Here is a 21,250-nt window from a genome sequence, read left to right as displayed (position 1 = left end):
CACTGTTATTTTTTTAAATGGAGATAGAATTAACCAGCAATAAAATGTCTTAACTGTTCAATATTTTGATCAATGTGTAACGAACATTCTCATCAAAATATTAAGCATGAATTACCAAGCCCCCAGAAAGTACACTGATGTCATTATCACAATTAATAAGATATAGATTAGTTGTTTGTTTATTTATTTATTTATTTATTTATTTTGTATTTGTATTTAGAGAAATGAAATCACTCTGTACTCTTTTGCATCTGGTTTCATTTATCTACATAGTATTTTGAGATTTTTCCCATTGTTGAGTGTTCAGCAATTTATTCCTTTTGTTGTTGTTTTAACTTCTCAGTATATTAGATAATATGGCTGGCTATATCACAATTTGTTTAGCTCTTCTTTTGTTGATGGGCATTTGGAAAGTTTCCAACTTAGGGCTATCATGAATAAAGCTATGAACTGAGTTGTGCAAGTTTTTGTGTGTCTATATTTTCATCCCCTTTAGGTAAATATCAAAAGTTGAATTGCTGGTTTATATGGCTGATATATATTCAATTTTAAATAAAAATTGTTGGCAGTTCTCCAGAGTAATTCACAGGTTTACTTTCTCACCAATAATATGAAAGTTAATGGAATTCACACCAATGTTGGTATTGTCAGTCATTTTTGTTTGTCATTTTACTGGGTTTGTGGTGATATTATATTGTGATTTTAATATGTACTTCCCCTATGGCTAATAATGGTGAATATCTTCTCTTGTGCTTATTGCCCACTTGTATCTTATGTTTATAAAGTATGTGTTAGAGACTGTTAAACTGTTTATTGCTAATTTGTAGGAGTTCTTTATGCATTCTGTACACAAGTTCTTTGTCTGATGTATGTGATTATTTTCCCGAGTCCGTCACTTGTTTATTCATTTCCCTAGTGACATCTTTTTATGGTTGAAAAAAATTTAATTGTAATGAATTCCATTTCATAATTCTTTCTTTTATGATTTGTGCTTGTGTTCTGTCAATAAATATTTTCTTAGCCTAAAGCTATGAAGATATTCTTTTGTGTTTCTGATAATTTTATGGTTTGGGATTTATGTGTAGATCAACAGTTCATCTCAAGTTTGGGGGTATAGACTGCAATAATCATTTTCCCTACATAAACATCCAGTTGTTCAGCAGCATTTTTTTTAAAACTGTCATTTCTCCATTGAGTTATTTATTTATTTTTTTTGGTATCTTTCATGAAAAAACCTTTGACCCCATATGTATGTTTTTCGATGCTACTATTAAAGCAATTTAAAATGTTTTTGTTTATTCCTAGTAGATATCACAAAATAAGCGTACCTTATGCTGATCTTGTATCCTGTGTCTTCTTAACTTTATTTATTATTTGTAATAGTTTATTATTTGCATTAGTAGTATTATTTGTAATAGATACACATATGGATACATAGCTAGATACATAGATAGATGATAGATTTATTTCAAAACTCTTTATTTTGCTACACTGATGTATTTGCTTACCTGTGTGCCAAGATCACATTGTCTGTATTGTAGCTTTATAGTAAACCTTTAATTCAGGTGATATATTTTATCATTGCATTATTTATAAGATATATATAAAATGATTCACTATTCCTTTTCAGGATGTGGCTATTTTAGATACTTTCACCTACATGTAATTTTAGAATCACCTATTTCTTGAAAGAAGCCTCTTGGAATTTTAATCAGGAATATGGCTAAATCTATGAATCAATTTGGAGAGAATCAAAATAATACAGAATCTTCCAACCCATGAATATGGCTTATCTTTGTTTTTATTTATGTATTTAATTTATTTTCACATTGTTCACAGAGTCAGTATGTCACAGAGTCTTTTTCAGTTTTCATTATTCATTCCTCATCATTAGATGTTTATTCATGCTACTATTAAAGCACATTTTAAAATAATTTTTTGTTTATAGTTATTAGATATCATAAAATAACTGTAACTTATGTTAATCTTGTGTCCTGTGACTTCTTAACTTCATTTATTGTTTGTAATAGTTTACATATTTTTAAAGATTTTCTATGTATAACTCATAACATCTGTAATCAATGAAAGTTTACTTCTCTTTATTTCTAATTTTTGCCAAATTGCAAGTGTAACAAATATCATTGCATTATTTGTAGCCAATGATAAATATTTAATATTTCATAATTAATTACGATGTTAAATTTTTTTCTCATATTTGCCCTTAATTAGAAGGAGGAAGTTCTTTTTTATTTTAAATTTACTGAGATAAATTTTATATTATAACGAGATACTGCTTCTTTGGTGAGATTAAAAATGGTATTCTCTTTAATTCTGTTAATGAGGTTTACTATGTAGACTTTAAATGAATTTGGGGGATAGTCCCACTTGGTTATGATGTGTTATCAATTTTATATATTGTTTGATTCATTTGTAATATTTAAGAATTTTTAGACATATTTATGAGGCATATTGGCCTATGATATTTTCTTGTAATATTGTTATGAAGTTCTAGTATCAGGACCATGTTGTTCTTATAAGTGCATAGGAAGTGCAATCATTTATACAGTCAATACATAAAATAAGTATAATTTTTCAAATAATAAGCATTTTGCAAAAAGTGTCTCTATGAAAACTTATGTAATTGTAATTCACAATTCAGAACTACTCCAGTGAACTAGTGTAAGTTATTTTTAAGGTCCCAGGTTGAGATTAAATAATCCCACATAAACAAAACTGCAGTTTCATAGGCTGCATCTTCCTTGTACTCTCTTTGAATATTTGGGTGACCAGTTCCTTTCATGGCAATAATCTTATTAAGCAAAATAGAATATTCTGAATTTTAAAACCCACTTGGAATTACAGATCTGTCAGCACTTAAGGGAAGCAGATACTGGTGGATCACATGCTCCTAAGTCAGTAAATGTAGCCCATATGAGCAACGAACATAGCCCTCTAGAATTAATTTGAAAGGAGACCTCCCAAATCTTGCTGCCCAAGAGATGAGAGGGAAATGACAGCTCTCTTCAACAGGAGTAAGTTTATTTCAGGGAGTTGTTCAAGATTTATCTAGAATGTGGACTTTGTTTTTCTATCATCTGCATACCAGAGATACTAAAACATTAAAGAAAACATTAAAATTTATCTTTGGGCCAGAACCTGCCCAATACCGTGAGTTAATTACTTAATAATGGGAGCACATTTGAGGCCTTTAAGCAGGCAAATGTATTCAGGAGCATGGTCTGCTCTGTCTTATGTCTTTTTAAAATGAAGTGTATTAATAATGACAGATGAAGCAGGGCTTGCAGGAGATGTGCCAGAGGTGTGGTGACAGCCTGGTATTCACAATGGATATATTGGTGTGCTTCAGGCATCTGTTTTATATACTGCACATTTTGAAAGCTAGTAATACAGCATTTTCCCTTACATTTTACTGTATATTGCAAGATGAATGTATCTCACCAGAAATTTGAGGTGGAACAGCCGTTTATATAAATGGAATGCCAGAATTCTGAGTAAGGAGAATTTTCAACAAGGGTTGAATCACATCTATCAGCAGGAACAAATGTGTTACAGTTCTCTTTCCCCAATACCATGTACGTAACCGATTTACTCTACATGTACATACTCAATTATTCTTCTCGTAATAGAACTCAGTTATTTCTCACTAAGTAGGACTCTCAGATTCCCTCTAGATTAGCTAATTTTAGTATATATAAGCTACAACACGAAACAAGAGTGTAGCATCAATTATAATTAGAAAATTGGGGTTAGACATTTCCTAACAATCTGCAAGTAATTCATCACTTTAGGTAACATGACTATAGTTGTAAATTTAAGTATTGGATAAGAGGAAAGGTTTACTCAAGAAATAACCAGAAATAAGAGGGAGGGAGGGAGAGAGGGAGGGAGGGAGAGAGAGAGAGAGAGAGAGAGAGAGAGAGAGAGAGAGAGAGAGAGAGGAGAGAGAGAGAGAGAGAGAGCAAGACTTCAGAAAGACCAGAAGTGACTTAGCAGCCGAACAGATACCTTGGAAATATAAGAAAAAGGCATGCTAAGGAAAGTCTACAGGGGTGTAACACAGCAAAAAGAAATAGTATCATCTGCTTTCCTTTTTGTTCAAATTTACATAGTGTGAGTGATTAATTTTAAAAGATCCAATGAACCAAGCATACAGCCAAGGATACATTTTACTTAGAGTTTGGGGGGAAACATCACCTGAAGTTTACAGAGCAGACCCTTGGCAATAAAATAAAATATTTTAGAAAGTCACACATTTAGCAAGAAATTACAAGCTCCCAAGACTCAGTTGAGTAAAATAATTTAGATAAGCAAGTTGGTAGCAAATGTGAAGATATACGTTCTACATGTTAAGTAAATATTTTTGGTTGGAAAAAAAGTATTTATGTAAGAAAGCTCTACATTTCAAACATTCTTAAAACTTCTAATGCCAGAGTATAGGCAAGTATAGGATATTTTTGCTTTAAAAAAAATAGTACGTTTACCAGTAATAGTTTATCATGGGCTTTATAAAGACCTGAATATTTGAATATTTTACCATTGTTAAACATCTACCCAACCCTACCTAGTACGAAATCTGAAAAATCTAATTTATGCTAGAATATCATATTCAATGGGAATAGACAATAGATTTCATGACTAGTAATCCTTAAAAGTTATACAGGGTACTGCATGAATAATATGAACCTAGGGGTTTCACAAAGGCCAAACTAGCTTACTTCTTAGAATGGATATGATCATCGTTTGGTCAAGTCATATATTAGATTTCAAGAGTTAATATGTTTTATGTTTTTTTCTTCAATCTTATAGTGCACTAATTCAGCCCTTTGAAAAAGGTTAAATTTTTCCAAAGGTTAAAAACCTAATTATAAACCACTTAATGTTTTATAAAGTGAAAGACACCAATTTTGTCACTATTCATATACTTTCAGCTTTCCGCATGCAGCACATTAAAAGTGTCAAAATCAGGGCTAGGACTTTTGGGAAGAGAAGAAAGCTTTATGTGTATATATTCATACACACATATACACATATGTATATATATGTGTGTGTGTGTGTGTACCTACATGTTTATATATGCTTAAATCTACATTTAGATTATACCTTGCTTTCTGAAATTTGGTTTAAACTCTGATTTGCAACCTTTCAGTATTGACTAGAACAGCATACACATACAAACACATGGTACTGTATCTATTACTGTGGAAATATAACAATCACACATTTAGTTATATGGTATCAGCAGAGATAAAGAGCAAGTGCCAGCAAGAGTGCAACAGAATGAGAGACTCTCGCTGCCATTAAACTCAACGACTCAGTGACTCAGTGACCATGTAACTTTAGTGAGCATGATCCAGGTCTACATCTACTCCAAGTCCACCTGAGCATAATGTAATGTTATTGGCAAGTGACACGTATAATCTACATACTTTAAGAATTGTTTAAGAAATTTTTCAAAGTATTATTTTGTCTAAACATCATTTTGACTTTAGGTACACATTTTGAAACTACAGTCTTCAATTACAAACATTTGTAGTACAAACTCTATCAATTTTTTTGAAAAATATAGAAGTCAAGTGTCTGTAATTGTATTATATATGCATATAAAAATAACATATATATATAAATTAGACTAAAAGTAATACGGTATAAAGGAAACATACTTGTTGAATAAAGTTTAGCTGGAGTAATTAATTTTTTAATCTGCCCATTTATTTAATAATTAAAGCATAGACATCATAAATTATAGGTTACATTATTTGAAAAGGGTGTATGAGCTTAATGGTTTTGCAAAAGAAATAATCAAAAGAAAGATTCCTTGAGTACACTTGGATATGTCTTATTTTATAGTGTCTAAATGGAAATATAGTTTTGCTAACTGCAAATTTCATTTTCCAATCAGAATGTGAACCAACACATCTTTAAACACTGTATTAAATCTTCATTTGTTTAAGATAATCATTGTTTTGTTCTCTGATTTCCCAAATAAATTCCCTGTTGCCATGGGGGGAATACATGATGGGTGATATTTTTTTCCTTGTCTCTCCAAACCCATCCAACAACCTAAAGAGAAATTATTTGATGGAGCAATGTGAATTGTAAAAAACTTCCCTAAGCTAAAATCTTTATCAAGCAAATTAAACTTTTGAGTAAAATCCAACCAATTAAGGCCGTGAATGTGAGTGTTATGAATCAGAATCACTGATGCATATTTGATTTGTCCAATGCATTAAGCATAAAAATTTTGTGAACAAAATAGGGTTTGAGAAACTTAGACTCATACCTGAGTTTCAGTCTCGTGAATTTAAAGAAATTTTCAAAAACGTGTGTAATGTAGTTATTGTTTCTATAAAGTCTTCATATTTTGTTTTTGGGGGAAATCGTATTTATATTAGAATTTATAAAATACTCATATGCCGCCTGTCTATCCTTCCCAATTATTTGTTTTCCAAAATGACATTTGGCGGTTGATGTACATGAAACCAAGTTTTGTCTCACAATTTTTTATCACATAAAGGTCCATAAGTGAAAAAAAAAAAAGAAATTCTCTTTGTCAGGTATTGAATTGAATAAACTTTTAAAAGAGAGAGAAAATTACCAGTAATGGAGTCTCTGTTAGGTGTCCTTTAGTATCCTAAGCTCCACCACTATATATCTCATTCATGCTATGAGCCAAGTTATTATTATTATTTCTAGTTCACAATTATTGGAGAAATTAAGTAATTTGCAAAAGATCAAATGCTAATAAATTGGTTGAACTCAACCCATTCCTCTTTTTTTTTTTTTTTTCAACTGAGTCTTATTTGTTTTCCAATTAGATAAATGACTTGTAATTCAGCCATTTAAAACGTTGAAAGCACTGGGTCTATGATTTTCACTATATTTGATAATAAGAAAAATGCAATAACCAAATCAACTTGTATAAATTTAGTGTGCATTATATTCCAGGAACTATATTAAGTAGATTATTTTATGAATTATTACATTTAATAATTACAAAACAACATGACATAGGTATTATTTTATAAAGGAGAAAACTGAGGCTTTAGATGTAAATGAAGAAAACACAGTTTATAAATGATAGGGCAAAAATTTGAAACAGATTATTCAGATTATTCTGACTCAAGAGCACACACAGGAGTGTACCACTGGCAATCAACAATGTGTTGTGCTTCTGTTTATACATGCCTAAAACATCCTTATGAGCCTTGGGACTCCAAGTACCATGACCCTCAGCCATATACATGTATACAATGAGAAAAATTAAGTGAAATATTCTAATTTCTGAAGACTAGAAAAGGAAAAATAAGATAACCGGCTTTTCAATTGAGAAAACTTAAACTTTTAGGCTAATTAGAAAACACTATTTATATCATTTTTGAAGAAAAAAGAAAACTAGATCTGTCATGTAGAAACTGCACAGTTGTATCATTTCTGTATAATTCTATGGATTAAGTATGATATTAACTGGTCTAGAGTAATTTTAAAGTATTTCCTCTTTTTTTTTTCTTTTAAATTCAATCCTTTTTAAAGAGAGAGAGAAACTGAGAAGGAAAGTGAGCACATGTTATGACTGAAGAAAGAAAATATACAGAATACATATCATAAATTCCATCAGGCCATCTTGTGATTATTGTCAATGATTCTTCATTAGAATAAAAATAGGCTTAAAATTTATTTTTAGAAGATGCAGATTGTACATGTTCAAAGTTTATTTCGTAATTACAAGTTTTGATGAAATAATGATCATGCATGTGTAAACTGTGAAGTGTTTTAGTTAAGGTAACATTACAAATAAAATTATTATGGTTCCATTTTTTTTTCACATTTAAGATAAACACACAGTAAATCAACTTTTAAACTCATCAGACAGTGTTAACATAAATTGGCATCTATATTTTTGAGTATGCATTAGCTCAGTTTTTTTATTTCTCAGTAACGGTACAGAAAGAATGTCTAGTTTTGTCATTCACAGTTCACTTTAAATCTAAGATAGAATAGATGCTTGAATTTTCTTTCTAAATTGTCTTTTCTTTTGAATGTATTTTGGCTCTTCAGAGTGTATGATTTCTTAAACTGATCGAATGGAAATAAATCTGCTTATCTATTTTTTTCTGATATTACGCATCTTAGGTAATGCTTCAAAAGTATAAAGTCTTTGGATAAAACAAAGTAAAATATTTTTCCAGGAATTCAAGATTATTTTATTTGAAATTTAGGGATTCTAATAATTTCCGTTATTATCATATTAAGATTAGTCTTTTTATCTATGAATGAATTTTTCACTTTCTTTTTAATACCACTTATTTGGTTGAGAAGTTGATAGTTAGAATAATTTTGCTGGCCGGGCGCGGTGGCTCAAGCCTGTAATCCCAGCACTTTGGGAGGCCGAGACGGGCGGATCACGACGTCAGGAGATCGAGACCATCCTGGCTAACACGGTGAAACCCCGTCTCTACTAAAAAATACAAAAAAACTAGCCGGGCGAGGTGGCAGGCGCCTGTAGTCCCAGCTACTTGGGAGGCTGAGGCAGAGAATGGCGTAAGCCCGGGAGGCGGAGCTTGCAGTGAGCTGAGATCCGGCCACTGTACTCCAGCCTGGGCGACAGAGCGAGACTCCGTCTCAAAAAAAAAAAAAAAAAAAAGAATAATTTTGCTATGTTCTAAATATTATGTATTTTCATCTTCTTGCTTTTAATTTTTGTTTTGTTTTGTTTTCCTTTTCTTTGTCAGTTTTACTATGATGTGCTTGAGGTTTTTTGGTTAACTGGTTGTTTTTGTTGCTGCTTTCTTGTTTAGTGCTGGTAGTGCTCCTTGAATTTGCAGCTTGCCCACTTTTGTCAGTTTGGGAAACTTCATAACCATTATATCTCCAAATATTGCTGCTGCCCTGAGTTTTTATTCTTCTTCTAGGACTATATGTGTTGGACCACGTGTGTTTCTTAGAATCTTGTCTATGTGTGCTGTCTATAACTCTTTCTCTTTCTACACTTCAGGCTGTAAAATTTTCACCAATCTTTTCTTCAGAGACGTTCTCTTCAATATTATGTTTCTGTTCTTAAACTACCCACTATGTTCTATTATAAAATTAATAATTTGTATATATTATTATTCTCTTCAATATATTTTTGTAGTTTCCATTTCTGTAACAAAATCATGTATTTTGTCATTGAATTCCTTGATGTTTATTCATAGTTATTTGAAAAATCATGTAAGGTAATTTCAATATCCAGGCCTCTTATGGTCTGTTTCTTGCATATATTTTTAACTTGATTTTGATCAAATCTTGTGTTTTGCATGGTAATTAATGCAGGGGCAAACATGGTAGATTTAATAAAAGGTAGTGATTACCTGGTCCTCTAGATTATGATATTTTTCTCCCAAGTATGTTTATGTTTGCTTCTAGCAGATATGTCAGTAAGAGTTGAGCACCTTAATCCACTCAGATATTGGACTTGGAGATGGGCTTTAGCTTCTGTGAATGTGTGTGTCCCTTCATGATCCTTACTGAAACCCTTGGGTGTTTTTTTTTTTTTTTTTCTCCTTGACATGATCTGGATTATAATGTTTGTTTATATAAGCCCATGAATTTGATGTAAGATTTACTTGTTTTGTCAGTATCTCAGTCATCTCCTTCCAATTGGCAAATGCCTGAAGGGGGACAGTTGCACCAAATATTAAGTTCACCTCTCATCTCTTCTTCTCTGACAACTAGGATCTGTGTATACTTACTGCTTTGGTTACTGTCTGATACTGTCACACACACACAAACACACACACAATTATCACACACGTATTTATTTATTTACTTATCTAACTAGTTTTCTGATTGTTCTCAGTGGGAAGACTGGTCTTAAGTGATTCACCATTTCCAAAAGCAGAGGGTTTCACTGTTGTGGCTTCATAGAAATTGTTTGTTACAGAATCTTCAATTAAGATAATTTAAGAATTCTCCATTTAGAAAGTAAAATAACTCCTTGTTTTGTAATTTCAATAGATGTGTTGTGGAAAATCAAGAGTAATAATGGGCTTTCAGAGATTCCTTGAAAATGAAGTAGCTGGTGTATTTTGAACACATGCTGAAATGGCAAACATTAGCAAAACTCAGGAAAAACAAGTTGTCATTTCCAAAAATGACCATGATAATTAGAATATATTTGATCAATTATTTCTTTTTCTATTATTGTGAAAATACTGCATTAAACCTCGGTAGTGCTAATGAGCATTATAAACAAGAAATAAGCCTTGTCATCAATTTGTTAAAGTCATGATTTTAAAATCACTAACCATTTACATACAACTCCTGACATAGTTTTATAAAGTCACTAACTAATACTAGTATGTGGGAAAAAAGTAAATATGAGCTTATCATTCCAATGATAAGCTATTCAGAAAGCCTTCTTCTAAGTAGTTTCTCATGAGACATTTTGAATAGGAACTATAGCTGTTAGAAAATATTAAACACTTTTATAGCAGCATAGGGTACATGGATTAAAAACAAATTTCTCTGTAACACTTACTAATAATACTTAGTAATACTTAATACTTACTAACAGTTGGTTGCACAAATCAGTTTTAGCCACATTCTGTTTGACTAATGTCTCGAGAAATCTTGATAGAATATGCTTTCAAAAATTATAATGTATGAGACACTTGAGTTAAAATAACATTATGACTAAAATCAAGTACTGTGAATTGATCTTTATTTTCCTTATATCTAGACTTAGGAATGGTTGGTTTTCTATATCTAGACTTAGGGATGTTTGGTTCAAAGACCAAACCTAAAAATTCACTTTATTGAAAACTCTAAAAGTTACGTACCTTGAGTGGTTTTATTAACCCTTTCTCTATATTTCTAATTTGCAATCTTTTCTTCGTTAAAAAATTGTGATGATTAATAAGCAGCTATATAGTTATTGCTTTCCTTTCCTTCATAGGACTTTAGTTCAAATGTGTATTCTTTTCTCACTCTAGTCTGCTATGCATGCAAATGTCAGAATAATCTTCCCTAAAACATGTCATATTATTCTATCTTTGAAATTCTAGTTTCTATGTTTAAATTGAAAAAAATTAACTATGTGTTTCCACTTACTGCTTTTTAATTTTACCTGTATTAAACTTCCTCAATTTAAAGCAAGACAACCTCCTCTACATTATTAAGCCACTTGGAAACAATTTTTTGTCTTTACATATTTCATTCATTTTAATTTACCTCACAGCCTTTCTCCTTCTTTCTCAACATGAGCACCATCAGGAAAGTTGGGACAGTGAGAGAAGATGTAAAGGTGGAGCTAAAGTTTTATCTTGGTTTGATAGCACAGGGATACTCTAGAAACTCTGACTGTGGCCACTTCTGCCTCCAAAGAAGTATGAAGTAAAGACTACTAGAAGAAAAGTTCCTTATGTCACTACTCCCTTGCTCTCAAAGACTGTGAGGGATGGAGAAAAGTAGAGATTCAAATTCCAGTGCCTATTTGTAGTTTGGAAACTAGTGGAGGTGAACTGTAAAAACAATGGTGCATCATCTTTAAAAAAAATCTTCAAATAAAAGAGTAAAAAGTTAAATTCATCTATATAGCAAAATGAATATATATGTAATATATATATATGTATATGCAGATACCTGAAAACTGAGTCTTAGAAGAGAGAGAAAAAGAAAGAGAAAGAAAATAATGAACATGATGTTCACAAAGGTTGAACATGATGGCTGAGAAAAGGCATTTTTTTAGAGCAACTAATTATTTATTAGTAATTTATTTTATGTCTGTGATGCAAAGTGTTTTGTCTCCCCAAATCTGCCACACCTACAAATATACGTATGATGAGTGTTTAGATGAAAATCTAAGAAAAGGGCTGGGAGTCCACATTAGGCTCAATGTGAAGAAAACTGAAGCCATGCAAAGACTTGAATGGGAAATGTAAATCTAACAAGGAGAGGAAGGACTTGCCACCAAATTGTTAATTAAACGTGTTATCTCCTGTCATAAAATAATTTAATCTAAATCTCAAGGGCGGAGTAAACCTGTATGATCCCACTTAAGGTAGAAAACATTTCAACTATTAATAGATCTGTCAGTCTCTCATAATGTGCAATTGTGTTGTAGCTATTCTGAATAGTTAACTTTCTACATAATAAGACTACAATGGCAGAGTGTCCTATTGACTTATTTCTGCAGGTCATAATTCTAAAATTATATTCATATATATACTTGATGAAAATATTCTGTAGCTGGTTCATATTAAATGTTACATATCAAATGTTTAATATCAATATTACATGTTAAAATTAAATGACTAATATTCTAGTGTACAGTAGTGAAACAAAGCAGCTTTACCTAGGGCTATGCTCATTCCAGAGGTGACCAAAACTCATGACCATTCAAGACAGGACTTAAAGGCCTGGTTACCTCTCCAACTCAGGACACAGCTGAAATGTCTTTCTAGTTTCAGTGCTCTCCCAGGGTTGGCCAAGGCTGTTGTTGGGACAGCACTGCAGCTGAATTTTCCCCCACGCACTCCGCCTCCTCCCCCTGCAGTCTACAGGTCTTGATCTTAAGTATATGACTTAATAAATCTCCTTTACACTAAACTCCAGCTCAGAAAATTCCCCCCAGGAACCCAAACTGAGAAAAATGGGAACTTCTATAAACTCCACTGTTTCTGACTAATATATTATCAAATACAATTTGTTTGATTGTAACTATATGGAGGTGGCACATAATTTTAAAGAGGAAGAGTTAGAGACCAAAGGGAAAAAAGTCATACTCAGAAGAAAACAAAAAGGGAAGTAATGTAATATACGGCCTATTCAGTCAGAAATTAGACTCAATAGACCAGTAAGTAAGGACTCAGTGTATAAATCGTCAATACTTACCTTTCGCCTATTTACACTCCAAAATTTTCTATATAATACTTGAGTAGTATTCACCATATTTAGATGGTTATAACCATATCTGAAAGCATTATTTAACTGTACAAGTTAGATATACAAAAAAGCGTTGTCATTCTCACTATAGGATGAAAACTATATGTAATTTACTATACACCAAATAAGCAGAAGTAAATGCAATAAATACAAATGTATAGAGCAGTTGTACTATCACTTTACAGTTCCTCTTTGTTAAGGAACTGGTGACATTGCTTAACAATGTCTTCTCCCTGTTTGCATTCTACTTTAGGGACTTTGTTGGTTAATTTCTTTGGGTCCCTTACTCCTTTTACATGTTCCATTCTTACGTTTACACAACGGTTATAATAAGTTCTTCAAATCAGTACTGTCATTTTTTTTTTTAACATAATGCTTAAGACACATTCTGTACAGTCTAACAATTGAGTTCAAGTAGGAGATAGTGGAAGATTCACTACTTCCAATGTGACTATAGATTCACTACTTCCAATGTGACTCTATTTTACTGGTAAACTCAAGCAGTCTCTCTTCTGCAACAGCTGTCTTTTCCCTCGTCAGTCTGCATCCCATCTGTGTTACCTGTTTGGCTGTGTGGCAACAATGGAGAGTGGTTCAACTCCCACTTGTCAGGACTCCCTTCTGGCCTTATGAAAACACTTTACTCATTGGGATGTGTCAAGATATTTCCTGAATAAAAATATTAAACACCATCCTCCTCCTACACTTTGGTTTATAACCTATGCTAATAGTAGATGTAGCTTAAACAAATTGCTCAACTGTCAGTGAATGACTCTAGTGGAAACTTAGAAGAATGTGAATTGAGAGTCATGCTTTCTCTAATAAACTGTCCAAATAAAGTAGATTATCTTGTCATATTTAGTATATTTATTTTTCTTAAAATAAACTATTAATTTATTTTTCAAATAAAGACAGTATTTGTCTCATAGACATTAATAAAATATTTGTAAGTCACTAATTTAAGCTATATTTTTAGCTTTATTTTATACAACATGGAATTACATATATTAAAAAATATGAGATTTATTTTTCTGAACAAATTAGAAATTTATGCAAACTACTTTTCATATATACTGTTAATAGTTCATGATTACTGTTAATGTGTATTTTATATGAAGGAAATAAAATAGATAATGTTTATTGAGTCTTCACTATATTTTACATTAATTTTATAAGAAATATCTCAAAATTATATATTTTATACTTACATTTCAATTTGCACCACACACATTTCAATAGCAAAATGTGGCTAGTGGTTACTGTATTGGACAATGCAGATTATAAAGTTAAGAAAGCTAAAGCTTAAAAAATTGAAGAAAGTTACCCAAGATCACACGGCTAGAAATAGAGGCAGACCTTAGGTTCAGATCAAAGCTCTGACTCTAAAGTACAGGGATATTAACCACTAAGTATAATGTAATACCTTATCTTTAAAAATGATGAAATCCTTATATGGTGTGGATCTGGGTTAAAGTAGCTGTGCTTTAGCCATATCAGGGTATATTCCACTAACTGCTAGCACCAGAATGTCATTTGCACAATTGATTGAAGACTTTGCTTCCAAAATAACTCATCTAAAGAGAATACAGTCAATTTTAATAAGCTCCTAAGAAAACCAACATTCGAAAATTGAGAAAAAGGATTTTACATGCAACTGAATGTCTGTTTATTTGTATTTTTTTATGAATTCAAGACTCAAGAATTCATGCCTGAGTCCTAAGTAGACAGATTTCCAAAAGTCAAAACTATAATCAGTTTTAGTAAAATATTTGTGAGGCCCAGGAATACAAACAGCTCTACTCTAGTACACAGCAGAGGAGCAATATATTTTCCCCTAAAATATCCTAGATCTTTGAGCATATTTGGCACTGTTAGTACTCCGGAATATCCAAAGAAGTTGTAGGTGGTAACTAAGTAAGACACAGAAGTGAAACTTGGAAGAGGGAGTAATGATGCACATAGGAATAAAAATGCCATGCTTGACTATCAGCTCTATCCAGCATAGCATGCCTTATGAAACTCAGTAAGTAGACATGGAGGAGAATGGAAAACACAGCAAAAGAAGAGAATATACAATAGAAAGATGTTACCTTTTAGATGACAGTATATGTTTTAATAGATACAAGGCATTTGCTTGTATAATAGTATGCCTTTGGTGGCAGATTACTTAAAATTTCAAGTCAAAATATCAAGAAACAATGAGAAAATTCATGTAAGTAGAATGATCAGAAATAATGTTGTTTTGATCCAGAGGCCATTATATTTTCAGAACTGCAAATCCAGGTCCCTGTGAGTTCCCTGTGGCTCTCTTGGCTCTGCCCCACTGCATGAGAAAATTTTATTTTCAGGTTGGCTTCATGCATGAGAAGAATAATTACCTGCTTTTTTTTTTTTTTTTTTTTAATAGGTTCAGAAAGTACATGTGCCAGTTTGTCACGCAGGTAAATTGTGTGGCAGTGAGGTTTGGTGTACAAATGACCCCATTACCAAGTTAGTGAACAGAGTACCCAATAGGTAGCCATTCAAACCATGCTCCCTTCTCCAGCCTCTTCTCTCAAGCAGTGCTCAATGTATGTTGTTCCCTTCTTCTTGTCCATGTGCATTCAATATATAGCTCCCACTTGTAAGCGAGAACATGTGATATTTGGTTTTCTTTTCCTGTGTTAGTTCACTTAGGATAGTGGCCTCTAGCTGCATCCATGTTGCTGCAAAGGACATGATGTTGTTTTTTTTTTATTGCTGGGTAGTATTCCACAGTGTATATATACCACATTTTCTTTATCCAGTGCACCTTAATGGGCATCTTGGTTGATACCAGGTCTTTGCTATTGTTGATAGTGTTGTGATGAACATATGAGTGCCTGTGCCTTTTTGATAGAACGATTTATTTTCCTTTGTGTATATACCTATTAGTGGGATTGCTGGGTTGGATGGTAGTTTTGTTTTAGGTTCTGAGACGTCTCTAGACTGCTTTCTGCAGCAGCTGAACTAATTTACATTCCCATCAGCAGTGTGTAAGTGTTCCCTTTTCTCTACAACTTTGCTAGCATCTGTTGTTTCTTGACTTTTTAGTAGTAACCATTCTGAATGATGTGAGATGGTATCTCATTGTGGTTTAATTTGCATTTCTCTAATGATTAGTGATGAGGAGCATTTTTTTGTATAGTCAGCTGCATGTATATCTTCTTTTGAGAAGCATCCATTCATGTCCTTTGCCCATTTCTTAATAGATTTTTTTTCTGGCTGCTTTAAGGTCCTTATACAGTCTGGATGTTAGAGCTTTCTTGGATGTATAGTTTGCAAATATTTTCTCCCATTCTGTAGGTTATCTACTTACTCTGTTGATATTTTATTTTGCTGTGCAGCAGCTATTTAGTTAAATTAGGTGCCACTGTCAATGTTTATTTTTGTTGCAATTGCTTTTGGGGACATAGTCATAAACTATTTGCCAAGACTGATGTCCAGAATAGTATTTCCTCAGTTTTCTTCTAGGATTTTTATTGTTTTAGGCCTTATGTTTGAGTCTTTAATCCATCTTGAGTTACTTTTTGTATATAATTAAAGTGGTCTAGTTTCAATCTTCTGCCTATGGGTAGGCAGTTCTTCCAGCACCATTTATTGGATACAGACTCCTTTCCACATTGTTTGTTATTGTTGAGTTTGTCAAAGATCAGACTACTGTATGTGTGTGATGTTATTTCTGGGTTTTCTTTCCTGTTCCATTGGTCTTTGTGTCTGTTTTTGAAGGTTTCTAGAACTGATAAATGGTTTCGGTAATTTTTCAGGATACATAATCAGTATATATATAAAAAAAACTAATAGCATTTCTACACACCAATTAGGTCCAAGCTCAGAATCAAATCAAGAATGCGATCCCATTTACAATAGCCACAAAAAGAATAAAATACCGAGGAATATAGCTTGTCAAGGAGTTGAACTATCTCTACAATGAGAATTACAAAACACTACTGAAATAAATCAGAGAGGACACAAACACATGGAGAAGTGTTCCATGCTCATGAATAGGAAAAAATCAATATTGTTAAAATGACCATTCTGCCCAAAGCAATTTACAGATTCAATGCTATTTCTATCAAACGACCAATGCTATTTTTCACAGAATTAGAACAAAACTATTCTAAAAATGGTAAGGAACTAAGAAAGAGACTGAATTGCCAAAGCAGTCCTAAGCAAAAAGAACAAAGCTGGAAGCATCACGTTGCTGGACTTCAAACTATACTGTAAGGCTACAGCAACCAAAATATCATGGCACAGGTACAAAAACAACTGCATGCTTTCTGATACTTATCTAAGTGAGTGAGAGCATCTCTCCTACAGCTTTTTTTGAAAAATACTGATGTTGATTCTAATTGAAATGTTTTAGATTATTCATCCATTACTGTGAGATAAGGGTATTAATTTGGAATTTCTCCTGGATTTAGGGTGATGACAATACTACCCAATGGATGCCAAAGGCAACCATATATCTACAAGGCATGAGTACTCCCTCAAACACTTGAGCCATAATCTTCTTTAAGAGAACGAAAACTGAATTAGTATTTAGCACAAGACCCAATGAAGCAAAGGTGAGTTAACTTTTTAAGTTCTGCTTGATGTGTTTTACATTTACTTATAACATTTTACATATATGCATAATTTACATTATATATATATGTTTTTCAGGTATCTATAGTTTTATTATAAAAATTTTTAAACATACAGAAAAACTAAAATAATTTTACACTGAATACCTTTATATATGTTACATAGGTTTTTAATAAATATTATATATGCTTGATTTATTACATATTTATCATCTACCAATTATTCTATCTTTTATTCCATCATTTGTGGTGTACTTCAAATTTGCAGATTTCAGTTTACTTCAGCTTATACTTCAGAATGTGTATTTTCAACCAAAGTTAAATATTTGTTTCTTATTTATTTTAGGTATAGTTCACATAAATTAAATGCATACACTGTAAAAGCATCATTTTCTGTGTTTTGGCAAGTATATACAAAACTATAATTCCTATCAAGATGCAGCATATTACCTCACCTAAGGTAGTCCCATTATGCCTCTTCCTAGTAGAGCTAAACTTACTTACACTCCCCTAGAGACAACTAGTCTTCTAATATTTTCTACCACAGATTAGTTTTTCCAGTTCTCAAACTCCACATAAAGAGAATCATACAGTATGTGTTATTTTGTGAAAGACCATTCACTCTGCCTAATGTTGTGTATTCAGTTTTTTAATATCTTTTTATTGCTGAGTGGATATTGTTTCTTTTTAGTCTTTCTCCAGTGCTTTTGAGTATTCAAAAATATTTTGTCCACATTTCATAATTATTATTCGATGAGAGCTTACATAGCAATTTCATTAAGCATAACTGCATTTATATATAGTCATATATAATCACTGGCTTTTTGAGTTTTGTTGTTTGTAGTTCTTGTTTATTTGCTTTTCTAATAGGCGTGTTGAATTTGACTCAGCTAAATTCAGCCTCTTACCTGCTGTCTTTTGGGATTACAGACTGGTATTAGTGATCAAGATGCATTGTTTAAACCATGATATATTCTGTGAAAAACTGACTGGTCCATAAATTTATTAAATTTATAATTTTGTCCTTCATTAATACTATGCTCCCACCAGTTGCTTGATATGAGGCTATTCTTATCTGTATGCATATTAAAATAAATGCTGTATTCTAGTCTTTTTATTCCCACAGAGAAAATTATTCTCTAAATACTTCTGATTGCCATTAGCCATGTTTATGGATTGAAGGAGGTTTACCAATAGCGTGTCTTATCTTGAAAAACGTAGTGTTGGTATTTTTCTTTTTACTTATTCATTCAGAGCTATGGGAGTCTGTGCTCTTAAGTTATTCAAGGTCAAGACTGAGAAAAGGGGCTTAGAAAGTTTATTTTCACAATCACACTAACCTGTATCTTCAAATTTGGCCTGTTTCAACAATAACAAATTTTTTTTTTCTCCATTGGCTAACTCTGGTATCTGGTTTGGTACAAATCTGAGGAAAGCAAGAATAGAGCTATTGAGTGGACTCCCTCAATCCCCAACAACTAGCACAGAAGAGCTAATTGAAATTGAGCAAAATTTAAGTCCATAAAATGTTTATATTATGGAAAAGTTCAAGTAGAACTGTAAAATCAGAGTAATGTACTACTGTGAAACAACAAACTGCTTATTTTAGTTTCAGTAGACCATAAAACAAAATGGCAGGACTCTAGAGTCTAGTTTAGTGCTCATATTTTACAAAGAGGGAACTGAAACCAAAAGAGCTCACACGACATGTCTAATGTCACATAGTGATTTAATGTAAAAGTTGAAATCAGAACTTTGATTTCTAGTTGTCCATGTTCTAGAAAAGCAGTGAAAGAAACAAATCTGATACCAGAAGGCCTGGGGTTTGGTTTCAGTGTCTCTTCTCACTCAGTGTGTGGTTTTGGGTCAATCACTAGAACTGTTTATGCCTCGGTTTTCTCATACATAAAATGTAAATAATAATATTAGTCAAGACTATCTGAAATATTTGTGTGAGCGTTATTTAGATAATAATGCACCAAGTTATCTGATTTAACTTAATTAATCCTAACAAAAATTTACTGTGAGTAAATTATGTGTCATGAATGCAAATTGTTGAGAATACACAAATGGTCTTAGGGAATTTAAAATCTAATGGAAGAGAAAGACAAACAATGTCAAAATAAAGTGACAAATGCTAAGATAGAGATATCCAAGGAAGAGGGGTAGTTAGGGAACATAAGAGTATTTAGCTAAAGTGGGAATAATAAAGTTAACTCAGTTCCAGGAAGCTAATTTATAGAGGATAAATTAAAATAAACCAGGCAAAAATTACATAGGTAGACCACTTAGTCAGAGGGAATTAGTCAACAAAGCATATCAGAATGTGGTGTGTGTGGAACTCCACTGAACACAATTTGTATTACTAAGTCATAAAAGAAGGAGTGGCTACCAGTAAATGGCTGGGCCTGGTGGCTCACGCCTGTAATGCTAGCACTCTGGGAGGCCAAGGCGGGAGGATCACGAGGTCAGGAGATTGAGACCGTCCTGTCTAACAAGGTGAAACCCCGTCTCTACTAAAAACACAAAAAATTAACCCGGTGTTGGTGGTGGGTGCCTGTAGTTCCAGCTACTCGGGAGGCTGAGGCAGGAGAATGGCGTGAACCCAGGAGGCGGAGCTTGCAGTGAGCCCAGATAGAGCCACTACACTCCAGCCTGGGCAACAGAGCGAGACTCCATCTCAAAATAGATAGATAGATAGATAGATAGATAGATAGATAGATAGATAAAAATAAAACTACCAGTAAGTAAGAGTCAAGTAATGGATTTAACCTTTGAGAACGATTGAAGAGATTTTAGTAGGGGGATTATGTGGTTTGATTTGTGTTTCAGTTAGAATATTTTAGCTGCACTGGGAGAGAGTCTAACAATCGAGGGAGAAAAGATGCAAATCTAACCCAGGAAATTGTAGTAAGGTGGGAAAGAAAATTACAGTTTAGAGAAACTGTATATTCAGTAAAGGATTATTTTATTATTATTCCCATTATAGCAAATTGTTCCGTTAAGGTTGTTTTTTCTTTTATAAAATTTAGTGAGAACTGGTGAGCCCAAAAGTATGGTTATTTTCTCTCATACTTATTCCTGACCTTGTCTTACTCATATGATCTGTTTATCTTAGCAAATTGAATACTCCTATTTTTCTCTTGGCTTGAGTCGAACATAATTGCTTCTCTCTTCTTTACACCAAAAGGAATGTTGAAATCAACATTAAAAAAAAAAAAATTGCAAGCCAGAAATGCAATATGCCAATACATGTGGAGCAACGCAGTAATATCAGATTGTTTCCAAAAAGATAATTCATTCAGCATATTCTTAAAGTTTATTCTGGCAATAAAATAGTATTTCGCCCCTTATCATAGCTTTTATACTTTAAATTCTGTTTTAAGTGCTTAGAACAGCAAATGCCTGCAATTATATAACACTGATATTATAAACATCCACAGGGATGCAATGAGATGATTGTCTTCACACATATAGGCAGCATACTTCCGTGCAGACAGCCAGCTAAGGTTGTTCATACTTGTTCAGGCAACTCTATGAAAAATCGTCGGCCGGGCGCGGTGGCTCACGCCTGTAATCCCAGCACTTTGTGAGGCCGAGGCGGGCAGATCACGAGGTCAGGAGTACGAGACCAGCCTGACCAATATGGTGAGACCTCGTCTCTACTAAAAATACAAAAATTAGCCGCGTGTGGTGTTGCACGT

The sequence above is a fragment of the Trachypithecus francoisi genome, unplaced genomic scaffold, assembly GCF_009764315.1.
Source record: "Trachypithecus francoisi isolate TF-2019V2 unplaced genomic scaffold, Tfra_2.0 Lachesis_group4, whole genome shotgun sequence".
NCBI classification, from domain to species: Eukaryota; Metazoa; Chordata; class Mammalia; order Primates; family Cercopithecidae; genus Trachypithecus; species Trachypithecus francoisi.
This window is presented reverse-complemented; position numbering follows the sequence as displayed.